The sequence below is a fragment of the Myotis nattereri genome, assembly GCF_964212035.1.
Source record: "Myotis nattereri genome assembly, chromosome: 2".
NCBI classification, from domain to species: domain Eukaryota; kingdom Metazoa; phylum Chordata; class Mammalia; order Chiroptera; family Vespertilionidae; genus Myotis; species Myotis nattereri.
In genome coordinates, this window is record NC_138076.1 from 14,641,839 (window position 1) to 14,664,493 (window position 22,655).

A 22,655-nucleotide genomic window follows, 5' to 3' on the forward strand; every position below is an offset into this window, starting at 1 on the left:
GAACTTGGCTGGAGATCCTGGCTAGGCTGCTGATCAACTGAACGCTGTCTCCGTGTCCTTCCTTCTTCGCTGACTCTGTCTACGCCTTTGGGAACCCTGGACCTGCTGGGGTTGGACCCCAGCATTCACCAAGGTACACAAATTCTCATTTTAGGTCCTCCAGAACCAACACTAACAATTCTCTCTTCTCTCTCTCTCTCTCTCTCTCTCTCTCTCTCTCTCTCTCTCATTATTTTGTTTTTCTCTTTAATATTCAAACATGTTGTTTCATCCCTTTAAATTCCTAAAGCTTCTAAATAACAACTATCTTGACCCAGTTATCACCCTGTCTCTCTGCTTCCATTTGCAGCAACTTTTCCTGAGTTGTCCAATTCCTCTTCTCTCGCTCATTCTTGAACAAACTTCAATCATGTTTTCACTCCAACCCTAAAAAGCCATTCTTTTCGAGGCCATTATGACCCGTGTATTGATAGCAGTCAGTTTTCTGCCCTTATTTGACCTCTTGGCGGCTTTGGGAACAGTATTTGTCCTACTCCTTAAAACACTTCCTTCACTTGGTCATCCAGGCCACTGCTCTTCCTGCTTCTCCTGCCATCAACTCAGCCACTTCTTCTATTTCCATTCCCGAATCTGCCTTCTATCCCTGACTTCTGAAGCATCCGTCTCTATTCTCACCTCTCTATTATCTCTGCATCTTCTCTCTACCTCTGTCTCCTTCTTCATACACGAGCTCATTCAGTCTCTATAATTTTTTAAAAACTATATTTTTATTGCTTTTAGAGAGGAAAGGGGAAGGAGAGAGATAGAAACATCAATGATGAGAGAGAATCATTGATCAGCTGCCTCCGCATGCCCCACACTGGGGATCGAGCCTGAAACCCAGTCATGTGCCCTGACTGGTAATCTAACCGTGACCTCCTGATTGGTAGGTCAACCACTGAGCCATGCCAACCAGGGCCAGTCTCTCTTCTTAAATGTCTAAATGTCTGTCTCCTCTGAAGTCCTGACTGAGATATCCAACTTCTTTCCTCTTGGATGACTAGTGACACCACAAACTTAAAATATCCCAAAACGTGCCACTGACCTCCTCCGTCTCCAGTCCTGGCATCCAGAGGGAACCTGGAAATACCTCTTGACCAGACTATTTTAATAACCACCCAACTCATCTTCCTCTGTCTCTCTTCTCCCTGCCCTGGTATTCTCCACATGGTAGCCCCAAAGAATGTTCCAAAGAGTGAGCTAGAGCATTCCGACCCTCTTGAGAGGAAAAGCGAAGTCCTGATAGTTAAAATCACACCCGCCATGCCCTGGCTCCAGCTCCATATCCCGTTTCAGCCCTGACATCTCCCCCTGCTCATTACCTTCGGATCACACCAGCTCCCTTGCTGGATCTTGACCAGAGCACACTTTCTTCAGCTTCAGGACCTTTACAGCTTGAGTTCATTTCTCCCCTAATGTTCTTCTCACTCAGTTCCTTCATTTTTTCTGTTCAAATTTATTTAATTAGAGAGGCTTTTCCTGAAAAGCCTAAATAAATATCAGAAGGCTCCTGACAGGGAGTGGGGAGCCTTCTTCTGATATTGTTTCCCTTAACTCTGATATTTTCTTTTCTACAGCTTTCCCCTACTCTGATTCCACATGATTTATTAATTGACTTTCTCCCATTAGAGCACAAGCTTCATGGAGACGGTTATATCATTTTCTTCCTTGTTGTAACACTAAATTCCAGCTCAGAATCCGGCACACAATAGGTGCTCAACAAATGTTTGTTAAATGAAGCAATTACACAGATAATAACAAATAAATGTAAATTATGCAATATGATTTCAAAATGTATTTAGTTTCTTATCATTATTTTTCTAATTTGTATTTTACATTATCGTGGAGACTCAATTTGTGACAGGGAGATTGAAGCCCTTGAGAATATCATTGAAGAGGGAAGAGGTTTTTACATCTGATTGGAAATAATTTTGTCTTCTTTCCAGTATTTGGAGAGCTAAGGAAACAGCACTAGTTAACTTCTGTTCCATTGGTTTTTAAAGCATGTCCTACAAATTAAATAGCTGACACATACTGTAGGTAAACCCAATAGCTTTATCTAATCTGGACAAAATAAATTTAGAAAAGCACAATTAACAATCAAGCCAATGTCTGAGGTCTGGGTGAAGCAGGTTGGCGTGCTGGAGGAGACTGAGCTTTGGGGATAGATCTAGGTTCAAAGCTCAGTTCTGCCACACACTGATGGTGACCTTGACTGGATTCTTTAATCTTTTTAAGGCCCTTTGTCCTCAGATGTAGGGATTTTCCTTCTTATATAGGAAGTGCTAAACTCATGTTAACTTGTTCATATGTTTTTAATCATGCATAACTTCTGCATTTCACTTAATCAAAAAAAAAATGTGCTTGACCTCTATCAGCCCTAGGTGGCATATTTAAATATTTGACCAGAATGAAGTGTTCCAGCATGTAATTATTATCCCTTTTCAAAGAACTCTTGCAAAATCTCTATTTTTTAAAATGTAGATAATATTGCCCTACTCTGTATAATTTATATAACTGCTATTACACAAAAACTGTGAAAATTATATAAGGAAAGCATTAAATTAAGAATAAGGTAATTTACAGAATATCTAACCCATTTTAATGGCTAATAAATATGCACCAATATATGTCTGTGAGAAATTGAAATACTAAGACATTTATTATAATAAAATACTTTCCTAATAACATACAACAAGATAATCAATGTTACAGAGCACTACCAGTATGGAATCCTATTGAAAGTGTGCATATTCTTTAAATTGTCCCTAAGCAATATAGATAGTTTCTACTTTGTACACTGTTGTATTAACAGACACACATGCATATCAGAAAAATGTCTCACTTTGCAATATTCCCATATACAGAAGAATCTATCAACACAGTACTCTGTAGTGCTTAAAAGTACAGATTCTGAGTCCAAACTCTCAAAGCCAATACTACCATTTTCCCTACCCAGCTTTATGCCCCTAGGAAATTTACACTTATTTTCCTTTAGTCCACTCATGTATAAAATGAGAAAAATAATGCCTCCTCAAGTGTTATTGTGAGACTTAAATGAATTAATAAAACAAGCTTTTAGAATAAAGTCTGGTACTTTGCAACAACCTATACAAGTTAGTGATTTATTTTTTTCTTGTTATTATTGACACCAATTCTTGAGATGTCTGGGTTTATGTAAAGACTGAATACCAAGAAATATTATAATATTAATTTTTAAAAAATTAAAATCTGTGCCGAGGTCCAGCCCTGGCAGTCCAGGGTTTCCCAAAGGTGTGGACGGATTTGGTGAAGAATGATTTACATGGAGACAGCGTTCATAGCTCTCTAGCTCTCTTTAGTCTCCCTGGATCTTCCTGTGCCTGGCTGAGGCCACGGAGAGAGATCCCAAGGCAAACTGAGCCTTTATTTTATAGTCAGAGGTAAACAAGGTAGTGGTTACCAAAGTTACACTGTTCTTATGAGTTTCACTTGTTTACACTGTTCTTGTGACTTTCACTTGTTTTTATTCTTGTTCTTGCTGCATTTTCCTCAGCCCATTAGCTTCCCAGATAAGATCTAGGGAGCATCATAAGGTCAAGCCTAATTATGCTAAGAGGACTGTGCCCTCTAAGCTGGGACTTGTTTATGACTTTGCCAACAGGTCAGTCCAAGGTTTAACCCTATAGTGGCTCCCCACAAATCTGCTCTCTATCAATAGAAGGTCTGACTTGGGCAGAAGGTGAGCTTCCTTAATTACAGCTTTTCCAGGTTACCTCTTAACATTTGCAGAAAAGGCAGGTGTGTGTTGATTTGTTGGGTTTGTCATTTACTACTTTTGCAGTTTTTAATCTTTCCAAGACTGAGGTTCTTCATTTATAAAATGGAGATAACAGAATCAACCTCCTTCATGAGGTTATTGTGAGTACTCAGAATATTAATATGCATTCAATAAATTGTATCTGCTATTACCTATGAAATATCAAGTGAAAAATTTTCCTAAGAATCACCTGGTCAAAACACTTATATAACCAGCTAAAGAATTCTAAGAATTGAGTTATTACACACTGTAACCTCTTTAATTTTTTCCAATGCTACTATTGATGTGTGTTTTTTAATTAAGCTGTATTGAGTTATAATATGCATTTAATAAAATATAACCCACACTCCATTAGTGTGATCAGTTGGAGGTTCAACAACTGGGAAATTTGTGTTAATAAACCTGTCCTTATTATTTAAAAAATCTCTCCCACCTCCAGAAAAATTACCTAGAGAGTTAATAAGTACATGCAATTTTAAAACTTTGATTTTTGCATATCTTAAAATACTTTCTCACAATTATAATGTCCTAGTAGAAAGTAGTGATTCATTATTTTGTTCTTGGATCCCCTTATTGCTTTACTGAGTTGAGTTTCATAATTTCTTATTCATACAAAGCTTTTAGATTTTATATGACTTATCATCCTTCCTTTCTTCCTTTTCCTGCCTTTATTTCTTCTTCCTTTCCTTCTTTCTTTCTTCTTCCTTTGTCATTTCTTTCCTTCTTTTCTTAATTTAGATTTTTAGAAAGATGCTGAATTTCATGTACTATATACCCTAACAGGCTTTTGTAGCAGCACCTATAACAACCGCATTAAAATTTCTGCCTCCAAATTTATAAATGCTCATGCAAACTGGTATAAATAAATACAATAAATGAATAAATGATAAATAAATGTCAGTTTCTTTTTTTAGCTAAATTATTTTACACAAGGCATTATTACTTTATGACTTTTGAAAATATTTTTGCTTTTCAGAGTTTCTAGGGCTTCAGAGTTTCAGATAAAGAATTAGGAAACCATGTTGTCTTCTGTAGTCAAAGATTCCTTGTTCAAATAGTTGCACAATGAGAAAAAGAGAGAGCTGAGAGTTACTTTATAATTTTCCTTATCTTCCTAGGCTCATTGTGAAGCAGATACTCACACATTTTCCATCAAATGAAAGAGCATCCCTATCCTCTCCCTTGTCTCCCTACCCTGACATCTTCTCATAGGAAATAATAACTTATTCCAGTTCATGGTTTTATTGAATAGGTGCTATGTGCAGCTTTGCATTTTATTTTGAAGACTTGCCTTTTATCATTGTTGTCAGAGCAGCTGTAGCATGTACCAAAATGCATCAAATAATAGAAAACAGTGTTGTGTTACTAAATTGTAATATTTTAAACTATGAAGTGATGTTTCAGGGAAGAGAGGAATTAATGCAAAGTAGTATTATTCCACAGATTTCACTGAGGAACTAAGGTTCCTGTAGGGTTTTTGCATCTAAGAGAGGCAGGAAGAACATCAAATAAGTTCATGAAAATAATCAAAGGGAGAAAAAACAATATTTATTGAGCAACTACTCTGTGTCAGACAACATATTAGTTTTCTTAAATGCATTATCATTTTAGAAACAATTTATATGTAACATAAAGAGAAAGCTCAAGTATGTGCAGGTGAAAAACTGTGTATTAGGATTGCTAGACAATGAAGTACACAGAATTTACTACCCTTGTGGTCAGCTAAAACAGCCAAAAACTACTGATGTGCCCTCATATCTCATAGACAAATAAAAACTGTATTAGCGGGATGCTTCTTTTACTTCTGTTTTTCACTAAGTTGTTCAGCAATAGTTCGAAATAAAGTTCTTTGGTTGGTTTAATGGAGTGGAGACTACTTTGGGCAAAGTTAGACTAATAGGAGTTCCCCTTAAATTTGTGTGCTGTACAGAATCCTCCCCTCACCAAAGATGTGTTAATCCCTGGGACCTGTGAATGTTATGTCCCATGGCAAATAGGACTCTGCAATGTAATGAAAGTTAAAATAGGAAAGCCATTCTGCTTTATCCCCATGGGCCCAATAAAAAAAATACACACACACACACACACACACATGCAATGGGTCACTATGATGCACACTGACCACCAGGGGGCAGACGCTCAACACAGGAGCTGCCTCCTGGTGGTCAATGTGCTCCCACAGCAGGAGCATCCCTCAGCCAGAAGCTGGGCTCATGGCTGTTGAGCGCAGCTACAATGGTGTGAGCCCCTCCCACCTCCGTGGCAGCACTACCGAGTGTGGCAGCAGCAGGCACAGTGGGGCTGGGATGAGTGGGAGCGGCGCCAGGCCCTGACTCAGGCTCCTCCCTGGCCACCTTCTGCTTCCCGTACTGCTACATTCCTCGGGGGATGTCGGATGGCGAGTGGGTGCAGTCCAGGCTGAGGGACCCCACCAGTGTTGGAATCTGTGCACCGGGCCTCTAGTGTAATCATAACAGCTCTTAAGAAGCTTGAGAACTTTCTCCCCGGAGCCAGAGAGGATGGCAGGTAGAGAGTGGGAATGATGAGGCAGAAGGGCGGACCTGAGAGAGTCAAAACAGGGGCTATCCAGGTCTGCTGATGTTGCCTTTGAGGATTATGGGGTCCAGAGACTGCAGGAACCCTCTAGAAATTGAGGCTGATCCTCAGCCCACAGCCAGCAAGGACACAGGAACTTTTGCCCCACAGTTCCATGGAGCTGGATTCTGCCACAGCCAGCAAGCAGATTCCCCTGGCTGATGGAATACTCGATTTCAGCCTTTTGTGAACAAGAGTTTGGAAACAGCCAAGCCAATGGAACTTCAGTAACAAGCACAGATGCTTACCGAGATGTAATATAATAACTCAGTGTCGTTTTGAATCTCTCAGAGCCTGATAATTTGTTATAGCAGCAATAGAAAACAAATACACTGTAAGACTGAGTGGATGGACACATTGACAAGTATATGAATGCATTTACTGAAATGACTTTTTAGGCTATGTTTCTTGATTTGGGGATTTTTAAAAATCCTTTTCCAGCCCTAGCCAGTTTGGATCAGTGGATAGAGCATCGGCCTGCAGACTGAAGGGTCCCAGGCTCGATTCCAGTCAAGGGCATGTACCCTGGTTGGGGGCACATCCCAAGTAGTGGGTGTGCAGGAGGCAGCTGGTTGATGTTTCTCTCTCATCGATGTTTCTAACTCTCTATCCCTCTCCCTTCCTCTCTGTAAAAAATCAACAAAATATATATTTTAAAAAATCATTTTCCAAATTGCCTATCAAGGCATCCTTCCCCTCCAAAGACATGGATTTCTAGTGTAAACTGGTTTTTAAAGTCTTGAGTAAAAAAAAAAATAATAATAATAATAAGGGCTTAAATTGTATCATAGAGCCAATGAATTTAACATTTCATGAGTTAAAAATTAAGAGAAACTTTCAAAGAGCTTCATTTATTTTCAAAATCATGGTTTCCTTCTTTTCTCTGGGACAAAACAGCCTCTACTTTAATTCGGAAAAAATCTTCCCCAGATTTGACTTTGGGTAATAAATTCATATGTCATAAGCTTACCCACTATGCTTAGAGATCATTTTTCATTAAGGGTGTAATAGTGCACACACATTCATTAACTCTGGTAAGCTGTGCTAATTACGATGGATGCTAAAGTTTCTCCTACTTCATTTTCTTTTCTCAATGTCATCTCATTAAACCTTTAGGACGAATGGCTAAAATATTGTCTATATATATAAAGAGGTAATATGCTAATTGGTCCTAACTGTGTCACAGTCACGACCGCTAAGGGGGACGCTGCCTGCACGGTGGGGCATTGCTCCCACAGACAGCGTGGAAGAGGGGAGGTGCCCGGAGGAGGCCCGTGCCCGGGAGTGCAGGGGTGAGAGCCTGTAGCGCCCCCCTCACCAGTCCTTCACCACCCACTGCTCGCACTCAGGGCGCCCTGTCACTCACCTGCTTGAGGAAGGAGCACAGGTAGCAGGTGGGAGGTTTCCATGCTCTCCTCCAGCGCCATGTCGGGGTGGAGCCGCCGCATTGCTCTGGAGATGGGGTGGAAGCAGGGAGGCACCCATAGAAGGTGGGACCAACCCGAGGCGACTTGAGGGACTGAGGGCGGAGCTTGAAGTGGCCAGAGAAGGCCAGAGGGGTCGGGGTCTGGGCCAGGCGCGCTGGAGCTCTATGTGGAGAGGTTCGGATGTCGAGCAGGGCCACCAATGTGATTTTGCACGCTGGGCTCCTAGTATGTGCGTGTGTGTGTATATATATATAACATATTCCTGTTCCTAGTATCATATCCATAACCTCTAGATGAGTGAAAAATACTACTGATTATGAACACGGGCAGGAGCCAAAGCTAATTTGCTAGTGTCCCCAGTGCCTGGGAGTAGGTCCTCAGCATTAAATCTCAGGTTGTAGAACTTAACTGTTTGCATTCAAAAATGTCTATAAATATGTTTGTTGTTTCTTTTGCCGTTCATAATAGACAATATTAATTCAATGTCAAAGGTGCTGGCTTAATATCTTCTTAATGGTAATTACTCTAGCAGCAGTAAAATATATCGAAGCCTATTTTTTTATCACTTCTCTCAAAAATGACTAAGTAGCAGCATGATAGCCTAGGGACATTCTAGTAGAAATTAAGAGAACAGAGATTTAATCCTGACTAAACTAACAAATGGCTGTATGGCACAAGGGAAGCCATAGGGAATTTACTATTTCCTAGGCTGTGAATTTACTAGGAAATATATGATTTCCAGGTGGCCATTTGTCCATTTCTGACAATAAGAATTTAGAGTAGGTTCCTCTGAGAGTCCATCCATATGTATGACTCTATCTGAATAAAGCATCTTGCTAAAGTAGCTTTGGAAACCAGGATTTTGTCTGTTGAATGTGTGGCCCAGATAGATTGCAAACTGACCTTGAAAAATGGTTCTGTGCAAAAGCAAACCTTTGTTCTATTATAAATGTTGCCTTTTTAGTCTCCTCATTATCATTTTAACAGTATGGCCAGGCTTAGAAACCTCAGGAGGTTATCAACCCTGCAGCAAAAATTCAACTAAAAAAATAAACAACGTAATGTTTGCATTTGTGCTTTAGGATGGATGAATAGTTAAAATGGCACTTGGCTAGATTTTTTTGTATTTGTAAAATTTATAGTGACTATAGTTTAGTTTGCTGCTATTATTCTCAATTTTTAAAAGTCAATGGATAAATTATCCATTCCCTTTAGATCATCTTGAGCAAGACAAGAGATGAGTTCATTTTTTATGAACTCTGACGTGTATTTTGACATAACTGCATAGTTCAAAACAATTTTAGTCGCATTTCAAAGCTAAGTTTGATTTGTTTTGTCTACTTACCATTTGGTGAGCTCATTAGTAATAAATATTGATTTTTCTTTTAAAACTAGAAATAGCAATTTTTAATGGTATATTTATTATCACTGAGTCAGTTTTTCAACTCCTATTAAAAACATGGTGATCCATGAATAGCAATATACGTAGAGAGGAAAGAGGAAAAGAAGACACAGGGAGAAAACCCCCACCACGCAAGGAAGCCAACATTTCACGACATCTACAAATAAGGGTTTTCTCGTATCTTCATTTATTTACTTGATTAACTACTTATTTTTCTGTTCATTTTTCCATACATATCATTATCTAATTATTTATTTTATTATTCCTTTTTAATTACTAATGAGAGGTACAGGGATTATGACATGTACATTCAGTTGTCTCAGAGATGGACAGAAGACATGGTTTAAGGTGGTTGTTGGGTTTTATGTTTTTAAGTTCTAAGGCTCCATGGTTGCTGATAATTATCAGTAAATATATGGAGTACCAGCCACTGCACATTTGATGGGTTACTTATTTATTTTTGACTATTGCACCAGCCAAAATATCAGCTCAGCATTTGATAGAAATGGTAAGAATCGATATCCTTGGGGTGTTCCTGATCTTAAGGGGAAAATGCTTAATCTTTCGCCAGTATGATAGTTGTAAATTATTTACCAGGTTGAGAAAGTTTAATAGTAATCTTAGTTTTCTGAGGATATATTATCTTAACGTTGAAAGTTTTGTAGTTACAGAGATTCATTTTTTGTCAATTTTCAATTATGTGATAAATTCCATTGATTGGATTAAAAACTGTAAGCCAGTTTTGTGTTCCTTGGATAAATCACATTCCCTCATGATGCACTAGCTTTATATATACCTTTTTGTTCAATTTGACAGCTCACAGAGTGCGTTGGGATGCATTCCCTCCCCTTCTGTAAGAAATTATGTGGAATTGCATTTTTTATGGTATTCTAGTATTAAACAACAAGTATTGTGGTTTTCTTTGTGGGGAAAAAACTTAAAACAAACTTTAATAAATAGATATGTAGTTTTCAAGATGTATATTTCTTCTTGGGTAAGATTTGGTAGTTTGTATCTTTCAAAAAATTTTGTTCTTTGCCTCTATGTGGTCAAATTTATTAACCTAATGTTCATAATGTTACTACATTATCCTGTAAATACCTGTTTGATCTCTAAATGATGTCAATTTTATCATTCCTGATACTGGTAGTTTATGCTTTTTCTCTGTTTTGTTTTTTTGATTTGTAAGACTGGATGTTTATTAATTTTTTTTGATATGCTTAAAGAAACAGCTTTTGGTTTCAGTGATCTACTCTATTATAATCTTTAGCTCAAAAGCCAGTTTTTCTGCATATGTCAGGACAAACAATTATTTTAAAGTATTTATTAATCTGTTTCTTTACTAATGTTTCTTCTTCATGGTGCTTAATAAAGCATAAGTAACAAAAATGTATATAATAAAATTGATGGGTATTATAACACTTGGTTATACGTCTGTTAATTTAATTAGTATTAGTAATATCTTGATTAGGGAAGGTAAATTAATTAAATATATAAACATCTGATAGTTTAAACTTTTGCCCTCTAGGGCTTTTATACTTATTTTCCATTAAACAAAATCATAAGAAATAGGTCAACAGATAGATTGGTGAAAGGATTAAGATACTAGTATATGTACATATCTCTTTATATGTATATATACCCATGTATATATATTCTTTATTAAGTAATATATCCCATATATTCACTTATATTGTTTGAATTTACTCTGAGAATATTCCTTATTTCTTTATGAACATAACAAGACTGTCTGTCCACATATTTTATATATGCAAGCCAATTTTATAAAATATGCAGCATTCTTGAAATTTGTTTTATTTACAAGTATACTTCCTACATCCTGAAATCCACTGTTAACTATAAATAATAGCAGTGAGATGTTCACTCATATGTAACACTTTTTATTCTTCTGAAATATTACTGCATCAAAAGATAACCAAATGCACTTGTTTACTCTATCATTTCAGAGTTACCACTATACTGACGTAGCTATCTGGCAAAATTGGTGTATGAATTGCAGCTTAGAAATCTTTCAGTGTCTCTGAAGTGAATTCAAGACACTGAATAAGTATAAATACCATAAAACACATGTATAGCACAATTAGAGCTAAGAAAAGAGCTTAATCTTCTCAATATCAGCTCTAACCCAAACACACATTCATATACCAGTATATGTGCACTTTATGGTTAGGAAGATGCCATGCCTCACCCATATCCCTTCAGCCTTAATGTTTCAGTGTGAGTGTGTCTTCCACACTGCCAGCTCTTATCTCCTGTGTTCTCTGCCTGAAGACTTTGGTGTCTACAGTTCCTGGCAGGCCAGTGAGTGAGAGAATGAAAGCCTCTCAGCATCAGCTCTTAATCAGTGGAAACAATCCAGTTCCCTGAGGCTTTGGGTGAAACTCCCCAGAGTCCCGAAGTGTAACTGAGTTTCAGTTTTTGTTTTCATTCATTGTATATTGTCAGCATGTCATTTTATAGTTCACTTATAATATAGTTCTTTTATATCTATATCTTTCCATGTATAACTTAAATACCAATAGAAATTCTCCCTGTTACTAAGGCTTTGTGACTGTGATCCAGTTGTTTTAAAAGATACTAAAATAAAATGTAGGCTTCCTACACTTTTAGGAATTCCTTTAAGAGTTTTACCTTTTAACACAAAATATTCATGAAAATCCACCTAGAAAATATCTCAATTAAAATGATTAGAAAGATTTGCTCTGTTCCCATAGAAGTGAATTATTTAATAGGTTAGATTATTGCCCTGAAACATTAGTCATTCATAATTATGTCTTACTTATAGGATTAAAGAATGAAAAGTTGTTTTTTAATAATCCAGTGATGCAGTCATCTTTTCTTTTTCAATTAAAAATTAATTTGCCTCCTAATGAAGACAAATAAAACATCAAATCTAATTAAGATTGTGTAAAAGGCTGTGTTAGCCTCAGCAAAGGAGTCTAATAGACAACAAACTACATAAATGCTGACGCTCATCTCCTTCCTTTTCCTAGAAAGTCCTAGAGGTAAAAGTAGCTGCAAAGCATTCTTTCTCCTTTTCTTTTAATTGCCTTTCATAGGTGAACTAGAAAAAGCATTATAAATACTCACCATAATGCTTTGCATCATGGTAAATGGGACAAATGCCCCAGGTGACAAGTTTATAACAGTATATTCTAATAGCCAGACTTCGCCTTGAATTATATTTCGCCTCTCTCTGTGTCACTCAGCTAAGAGCAAAGGGAATTGGAAAACAAACAAGGAAAAATGAACAGTAGAACAGCCAAAATGACGATACTAATTAGAAAGCAAGAAAGTCGAGGTATGTCCAGTTGAAGTGCCTTAAACTGGGATTGGAAGAACAAAGAATAGTGATAATGATGTAGTTAGAATACTTTATTCCCACACATTTTCATTGAGATATTACTTAATTTTAGGCACCAGGTTAGCTTCTGGTGTTGTGAGGATGATTAAATAATAGACCAACTCCTTAAGAATTCACAGTTGAGTAGAGAAGGTTAAGATGTAAAACAATTATTCTATAATCTTTAAAATATCCTATATAAGAGAGGAATATGCTAATTAGCCCAGATCTGCTAATTAGTCATGACCCGTATGCAAATTGACCATCACTCCAACATTATATAATAAGAGAAGGATATGCTAATTAGCCTGTATATGCTAATTAGTCACCAGTTTACAAATTGACCATCACTCAAACACACAAGATGGCCACCCCTATGTGGCCACAAGATGGCCACCACAAACTGGCCTGCAGAGGAGGGCAGTTGTGGGTGATCAGGCCAGCAGGGGAGGGCAGTTGGGGGTGACCAGGCCTGCAGGGGAGGGCAGTTAGGGGCAACCAGGCCTGCAGGGGAGGCTGTTAGGGGTAACTGGGCTAGAAGGAGAGGGCAGTTGGGGATGACTGTGCCAGCAGGGGAGGGCAGTTAGGGGCAACAAGGCCAGCAGGGGAGGGCAGGATAGGACAATTGGGGAAGACCAGGCTGGCAGGGGAGTGGTTAGGGGGTGATCAGGCTGACAGGCAGAAGCGGTTAGAGGCAATCAGGCAGGCAGGCAGGTGAGCGGTTGGGAGCCAGCAGTCCTGGATTGGAGAGGATGCAGGCTGAGCTGAGGGACACCCCCTATGCACGAATTTCATGCACGAATTTCATGCACCAGGCCTCTAGTTAAGATAGAAATTTGTTCAGAGTGATACTGGAACCTAGAGGGTAAATGACTTATTCTATCTTGGATAATCTTAAACGTCTAACAAGGTAAATATAAACAGGTTCTTTAAGAATAATAATTCCGTCCTAGCCAGTTTGGCTCAGATGATAAAGCGTAGGCCTGCAGACTGAAGGGTTCCAGGTTTGATTCTGATCAAGGGCATATGCCCAGTTGTGGACTTGATCCCCAGTGTGGGGCATGCAGGAGGCAGCTGATCAATGATTCTCTCTCATCACTGATGTTTCTATCTCCCTATCCCTTCCTCTCTGAAATCAATAAAAATATTTTTTTAAAAAAATAATTCCAAACAAAACATATTAGGCAGTGGACACATGCACAAAAAGCAAATGATAATTTCATGGTAATTAACAATATTGGCAAGGAGAAAATGGTTGTCATCTTGAGAGTCATTTTTTTTTATCAGTTTGCAGTGACACAAATGCCACAAAATAGAGGTTGTAACTATATAATTGAATAGCTCTCAAAGTTTTCAAAGCTATAAAGCAAATTTAATTCCAACTTAAAGTAAATTTGAATGATAAGGCTCCTGTTTGGCATGAATACAATTTTGAAATTGCAGTAAGACTTCTGATATAACAATGACCAAGGCTTTTTTTTCTTGTTTTTGTTTTTTTGTTTTTTTTTGTTTTTTTCCAATCCATTTGATTCAGCTTTATTGGCACTATAGAGCTGGAGTCCCCAACTCACAGAGGCATGTAACAGAAACGGAGTGTGGACCCCCACTGCTGACTCTGCTCTCTGGTGACAGCTTGTGTCAAAGAAAAGCAGGACCCATCCCGCATTGAATTTATGTCTCACATTGACTTTGTCCTGAAGTGAGTGAGGTTTGATTTGGCAAGGCCTCTGCCATTGATGGCTTCGTCAGCAAGAAGACGATTATGAAGCCATGTTTCAATGTGAGGGTTGGCTGACATAAAGCAACCGTGCTTTGAAAGCACTCTGCCTTATGTCCAAGTATCAGGAGATTTCTGTCTGCAGCCAAGTTCCTATATTTGTGTCTCTCAACCTTCTGAAGCACTAGAAAGTTTTGCAAAGTTATGTCCTCCAGTCTCCTCTCCCAAATGGCGGATTAACCAAATGAGCTCATGGGTTTTGGGGTAGAATTATTGATGCTGTTTATGTGACCTTGAACCAAAAGATTTACCTCCCTTAGGAAGCCACATGTGTCCATCAGTTTTGGTGAATCATTATTGAAACTGTCTCTGGACATTGTTTCCCCTCAAAATTATATATTTTTAGAATGAGTAATAAAGATTTGTTTTCAAATTTAGCAATAAATGACTCAAAGATTTTTCTGTTTAATTTGTTCAATTAAATATATTACTTTTTGGGGGAGGAACAATTAAGTGTTTTGTGTAGAAGACATTTTATGCACGGTGTCCCCAAAAAAGGTATACACACAAATACCCAATAGCTCAATTTTGAAAATGAAATGTATTTTAATAAATACTACCTTTATAATTATTCAAAGTGTACGTATACATTTTGGGGGACACCCTATATATAAGGCATACATTTCCACTTCAACCAAATGAATGGCACAGATATAATATGAGCATGTCATCATGTCATGTTCTGTAAAAACTCAGAGATACATCAAAATTTCATAAGGGTCTATGACCTCAACATATTTATAAACTAGTTTAAGATATTATCTTTATATCATGTACCAATGCCCATATGAGAATGAATATACTTATTGAAAATAAATACACTTATTTAAAATGTGTTCCCAATTGTCTTGTACATTAGGAAGGTAAAATACAATCAAATAAAACCTATTTGCAGGCGGGGTAAAAGTAAGTTTATAGCTATTCCTATGAAAAATAATGCAATTATTAATAAATAATAATACAAGAATAAACAGTTTTTTGCCTATTTACAACTGTAAACTTACTTTTGCCTCACCGTGTATGTTGGAGACAAGAGCTATTGAAGGCTGTCTGCTCCAATCTGCCATGGGTCCTTGTACCTCCCTCCAATGCCTTCACTCCATGGAGAATTATTTCTTAACAACCCTGTTTTGGTGTTTTGTGATAAAGAATATGGAAAATGTCTAAAAAGAGAAAGAATGAGAAATGATTAAAAAATATAGTCAGAGAGACTAGGCAGGCTATTTAAATATTATAATTTGAGAAAGACTTGAAAAGAAGAGTAGAAAGGGGAAAGGAAGAGAGAGACAAAGGGACAGAACCAGAACATTATTGGGTTAAAAATTAAATAGATTAACACATGTAAAGCTCTTAGAACAAGATATGGTACAGAATAAACACCTAATTCATGTTACTTCATTAATTCATTCTTGTTATTTTCATCGTCATCATCATTGTGCTCATCACCATTGAACGTCAGGGGACAAAAATGTGAGCGGCTTCAGGGAAGGTGCAAGATGTCAGAGACAATGAGATGAGCATACAAATAGCAACCTTTGAAAACCATTTTTTTTTCTGTAGCATCCATTTTGGATCCCCTTCCTTCTTTGACATATTAAAATAAAAAGTAAATTTCTCTTAAATCACTGTTAACTGCAGTTTTAGAATTATTGAAATATATCTCTGAATATCTAAATACCCAGTTGTAGGGTAGATTATATTTTGAAAACTATTGCACTGGATTTGGGACGTACACTTCAATATACACCTGCCGTTCACATTGGAACTGCCAAACTGTACTGAAGCCAAAGTTGCATGTTAGAGCACAGAGGGAAAGTGAAGCAGATAAAAGCCATTATGATTCTCAGAAACCAAGACCCTAAAGTCACACTGAAGTCAAGCAGAGAATTAGATTTCCTCCACCTTATGGAAGTTTACCAAAATGCCTTTATGAAGTGCTAAAGTGGAATTCAATTTTTCCTTTTACTCTCTTGGAAATTCGGTTTATTATAAAAGCAGTATATTTTCTATCTTCGAGAAGGCAATATCAATTCTATGCTCTAAGCTTTGGAGACTATGTCTCCCAGGAATAGGGCTGCTACCATAGGCTTTCAATTAAAAGGTTGTCTAACCATTGGCTGAAGTCATTTCTTTTCAGAAACTAAACCTCCATGTGAGTGACAGGAATAGAAGACTGGATTATGGGGACTCAGATGATTCCAGGATGGAAAGGTATAGAGCCTGAAAAATGGTAGACATTATAATATACCAAAGCCACCCATATTTAATTTCTGTGGAAGAGTATCTTTTTGTTCTAGAGTCCACATAAAGCTTAGTGTATGGCATGATGCTTGAATATTTATCTCAAATTTCTAACCACTTGTAAGCCAGTTTCACAAATATGTTAACTCTAAAAGAATTAGCACAGTTGGCTAGATATGTTTTGTATAGGGGTGACAAACAATAAAGTTTTAGAATATTCAAGAAGGATAGTCTGGCCAGTGTGGCTTGGTGGTTGAGTGTCGACATATGAACCAGGAGGTTACAGTTTGATTCCTGTTCAGGGCACATGACAGGGTTGGGGGCTCGATTCCCAGTAGGGGGCGTGCAGGAGGCAGCTGATCAATAATTCTCTCTCATCATTGATGTTTCTATCTCTCGCTCTCCCTTCCTCTCTGAAATTAATTTTTTAAAAAATAAAGAAGGATAATATACTCACAGATCTTCACTGATGATAGAGCTATTTACCTTAAAAATATACTGTGACCTGACGCACTTGGGCAGTTGGAATTAATATTCTTTTCCTTCTTTAAATTTCACCTACTCAACGAGGACTTTCTGTGTGTGAGCAAATGCATTACCCACCCTAGACCTCTCCCTGCAAGGTAACCCAGCATTGGGTTTGGAGATGGTTACAACTGATTTGCTTCTTCTGTGGTGGGTTGAGTTACAAGTGGAATGTGCAAAAGCAAGTGCCCATTTGATCCTTGGATTGATGGGCTTCAGACAGAATGAGACAAATCAAGTTTGCTCCCAGTCAGCCAGAAGCTTTGGTGTCTATGTGTTACTTTAGCAAGAGGAGCAAGACGATCCGACTACTCTCAGAAGGGAATGAATCCAAGACTTACACACGAGCCCTTACTCAGCATTTTAGGAAACACCCAGTAAAAAATATCCTGATTCCCTGTCCAAGTTCTAAATCAATTTAGAAATAAGACAATAACGTAATGTACAGGAGCCAACATCTCACTTTAATTTAAGATAAAGCAGCTATTGGAGAATAGAGCTTATATTTCCAGAGAGCCAGGCTTCCTAATACCACATGCTTTGATCCAGGAAGCCAACGCTGTAAGCACCAAGGTCAGCTACTCAAACCTTCCTCCTTCCAGAAGCAAAGCTTACCCTTGGAGGACCCATCATAATGAAGGTTCTCTCCGTGGGCGGCTCACTCTCAGGAACAAGGCAGGGGGAAGGGGCTAGTCATGTGTAATTGGGTCTTCTTTCAAAGATATTCCTTGGTAAGAAAGTGGTGAATAATAGATAAAAACAGTGTAGCAGACCTGACGGGTTTGGCTCAGTGGATAGAGCATCGGCCTGCGGACTGAAGGGTCCCAGGTTGGATTCCAGTCAAGGACATGTACCTTGGTTGCAGGCACATCCCCAGTAGGGGGTGTGCAGGAGGCAGCTGATCGATGTTTCTCTCTCATTGATGTTTCTAACTCTCTATCCCTCTCCCTTCCTCTCTGTAAAAAATCAATAAAATATATATTTTTAAAAGAGTGTAGCAGAGTTAAACTATGGGGGGGGGTGGGAAGCTACAGTGTTAGGGCACATCCCCTCCCCACCCCTTAGATAGTGTTTACCTACTAGACACATAGATCTCCGAAAGGGAATGGACTAAAATCCAACACAGGTATTTCTTGCCCAGGAAATAACCCATTTACAAGACTCAAAGTATTTTCCAGAAAGGCCCTTGACAGGCATGACTGAGTTGAGATTAGCTGCAAAGATCCCTTAGTTGTATCTTTTTGCAGAGGTGTGCATGATTTAACCTTGTGGGAAATGTGATGGGATCTCAACTTATTAACTTGGGAGTATGTCCTGCCTTCCCATGAGTTATGGGTGCTAACTGTCAACCTATTTTCAGGCTTCTTCTACACCTCAGGATAGAGCAATGAAAACACTGATTTGAATATGCATGGCTCCCATTTGCTTCTAATTAATTTTTTTCATTAAAATGATAGCTTTATCTAGTTGGTTGAATTGTTTTCTCTGCTTGGCAAATCCTTCTGAGATAGCCTGGATCGTAACACAAGACATCTAGTTCCATCATCACCTATTACTGATTGGAGAACTGATTTGCATATGGGAAATGAGGAGCAAATTTGAGTCTGCAGTGACTTTTTGCCAGAGAGCAAGAAAAGGTAGTTCTTTGTATTGAAATGAGTGCTCTGGAGTCTATATTAAATGACAAATAGAAATAAGTCTGTCAAAACCTGAGATATATTGTTCAGACCTTTGTTGGATGATAAGCTAACCTCAACTAGGTGTTGCCAATTCGACAACACCATCTGTCAGAGGTACACAACTACACCAATTTGTTTATTAAAAGATAATAATCTTACCTGCACCCATTGAATAGTCACCATTTACATGAGCTAGGACAATTTTTCATATGTTTGTTTGGGAAAACTCTGACAAAAGCCTTTTCATTCCTTCCTCCATTATTGCTCTTGAAAGTCTAATTTCCCTCGATGAAAATCAGTTTTTCCAATGACAGAGAAAAGTAATTAAATATGTTCAGTTCATAGCAAACTTATCTCATTGCCAGCCATCTAAATAGCTGAATAATTGGGAGAAGGGAACAGCAATAACAGTGATAAGAATGACAGGAAATTAGGAGCCCAGGATTTGTTGCTCTGGACTCAGCCTGCTACTGACTTTCATGTGACCAGAATGGGCATACTGGCTCATATTCATTGCCCCGTGTGCTGTGCCCTTCGCTGTCACCTGCTGATGCGAGCATAGCTGGAATAATCGAAAGGAAGGTGTGTGACAGGGCTACCTCCGTCTGTTAAACTCGAAATCCAGGGACCAAAGTATTTGGCAAATAAGGCTTCAAGCATTCCTTTTGCATTTTGTTTTAGCTTTTAAGCTTTATTTTAAATGAAAAATTTCCCATTAAAGGTTTTGCTTTAAATAATGAAACCAAAATGTGAGGTTTGAGTCCGAGTTCATTGTCTCCTGAAATCAAAGAATGAAATCGCAGACAAAAATATGATAATTGGAACCAAAGTTTATTGAGAAAAGCCAGTTCTGGAAAAGGTGCAGCTGGAGTTAGCTCCCATTCCAAGTTGCAGTCGGGTGTAGTCCAGCATCCAAGCTAATTAATAAGCCGCAGGAGAGCATCCCCTGCAAACTGCTTGTTTTAGCAACATTTATCTTTTGTCTCCCACGCACACCCTTCCTTCCCTGCCTACTTGGTGAAATAGGAATTTTAGGGGGATATAGGCAGGTTTAAGAAATTTTTTAAATTAAGGGGATTCATGAAAAAACACAGGGCTACAGAGTTGCAAAAGGTTACATTTCCATAAAACAGGGAGCAGGGAGCCAGCAGAAGTTACATTTCCATAAGACAAGAAAGTTGGGAGAGGCAGCAGTTACATTTCCATAAGACAAAAGAACTAGGAGTAGCCAAAGGTCTATATTTACAAAATAAAGGAGGAAGAAAGCCCAGAGGGAATGGGAGAACAATGAGGGAGGAGGGCCTCACATGTGAGGTTTGACCTTGGAGCTCAGGAGTTGCTATACTGACCAAATCAGAAGGAAATATTGACCTATCACAGGGGATATCAAGACACAGGGACTTGGAGCCTTTATAAAGGAGGGAAAAGCGGGGGAGGAACTCAGTGAGACTCTTTCCCCCTCCCCACGTGGGAGTCTGTGCTGTGAGATTCTTTCCCCTTTCCCACGTGGGAGACTGTGCTTGTTCTTCAATAAATTTCCACCTTTGCTATACCATCTTCTGTCCGTGAATTCATTCTTTGACTCCAAGGGACACAGAATCCAGGGAACCATCCAAAAATCCTGTATCATTGGGTTGCCTTAGTAACTTCACTGAGTTGGGTTCCTGGTTCTACTGTCTTTCCTCTCCATGGACCCGATTCCTGACTACCTAGCTCCCCTCTCTGTCCTCAATAAGACCACTGCCTACTTGTACAATTTAATGTGAAGTTGAAAACATAAATGAGAATTCTGATTGTTTGTGATTATTGAACCCAAACTGGCTAATTATAGTGGGAAGTCTTTCTTTTTTTTTTTTAAATATATTTTATTGATTTTTTAGAGAGGAAGGGAGAGGGATAGAGAGTCAGAAACATCAGTGAGAGAGAAACATCGATCAGCTGCCTCCTGCACACACCCTACTGGGGATGTGTCCACAACCAAGGTACATGCCCTTGACTGGAATTGAACCAGGACTCCTCAGTCCACAGGCTGACTCTAGCCACTGAGCCAAACCGGTCAGGGCATAGTGGAAAGTCTTTCAATCATCTACTTTGGATGGAGAACACTTACTGCTTGTAAGTGACAAACCTGTTTTGAAACAGATATCCTCTGAAATTGACTCACAGAGACCGGCAGTGCAGCTCACCAGCAACCAGCAATTGAAAGGAATTTTTTAGGGGTAAAATAGGCAGATTTAGGGAGATTTAGGAATTAGGGGGTCCATGGGAGAGGTTGCAAAGCTGGGAGCCACCAAAAGGCATACATTCCCAGAATAAGGGGCTGGGAGCTGCCAAAAGGTATATACTTACTGAATCAAGGGTGAGGAAGCTGGTCATTCATAGCATAAAGAGGATGGCCACAGGGAATAGAAAAAAAACGGGATAAGAACAGGGGAACCCCACGTGGGGTTTGAGCTCGGAAACTGCTATAGGGACCAATCAGAGGGGATATCAGGACACAAAGAACTGCAGCCTTTATAAACCTTAGAAAAGAGGGACTTGGTGGGTCTCTCTCCCCCTCCCCACATGGGAGTCTGTGCTTGTTTCCCAATAAATTTCCACCTTTTCCTATATCACCGTTCGTCCTTCGCTTCTTCGAATCCACCTGGTCAAGAACCCGGGAATCACCTTTGCATCCTGCCCAGAAGAAAAACCACACGTTCCAGTTTAATTTCCGTGTTTCACAATGACCTTGAAGTCAGTGGGTATAATTCCATATATTTCTCTCTTCCTCATGTGGGTCATCATCTCTTGAAGGATATGATTAAAACTATGTATTTTCTCTCCTTCAATAATCTAAGACCTACATAATAAAGAGCATTTCTGTAAAATTATATTCTGTTCACCATACGCTAAGTCCAAAATAAACACATGAACTTATAGCTACTTATAGAAAAAAAATGTGAATTTTCAATCAGTAAGTTGGCTTTTTAGGGTCATTATTCACAATTTTTTTTTTAAACAGGCAACCTGACAGGCTACAACATTCAGGTGTGTGCTTACCTGCATGCCTTTGTAATGCAGGCATACCCTTCCTATTCTGGAAGGTGCGCCAGAGTACAGGTAAGTAAGGGTAGTATTGTTTTAAGTATAACAATGTACATGAGTTATTTTTAAGCAAAAGCTTCGAAAATGTTAGCATATGAAATATCAAAAAATGTCTTGCAGCACTTCTCACATCTCATAAAATGTGATGTTTGTGTAAGGCTATATCAATGGTACAACTTATCTTCTTGTCTGGTAAGTAATTGTTAAGTATACTCTCTTCTGTTAATTCTGCTTTGATAAATGTAAAAACTAAAAGAATGTTTCCATTCAATTTATACTGGATGGCCCCTAATCTGCACTTGGAAAGTGAGAACACTAATGGAGCCGAAACCGGTTTGGCTCAGTGGATAGGGCGTCGGCCTGTGGACTGAAAGTTCCCAGGTTCGATTCCGGTCGGGGGCATGTGCCTGGGTTGTGGGCATATCCCCAGTAGGAGATGTGCAGGAGGCAGCTGATCGATGTTTCTCACTCATCCATGTTTCTGACTCTCTGTCTCTCTCCCTTCCTCTCTGTAAAAAATCAATAAAATAAAAAATAAAAAAAAAGAACACTAATAGGAATCCAGGACTACACATCTCTTAACCCTTTCTGTAAATTCCCTTACAATTTTGCTGGCTGTCCTTTACTTCCAGCCTAACCCCAAGTGTAGAAAAATATCTTAGTAATATATTTAATGTGGGTAAAATACGGACACTGAGTTATGAGTGGGGAGAAATTATT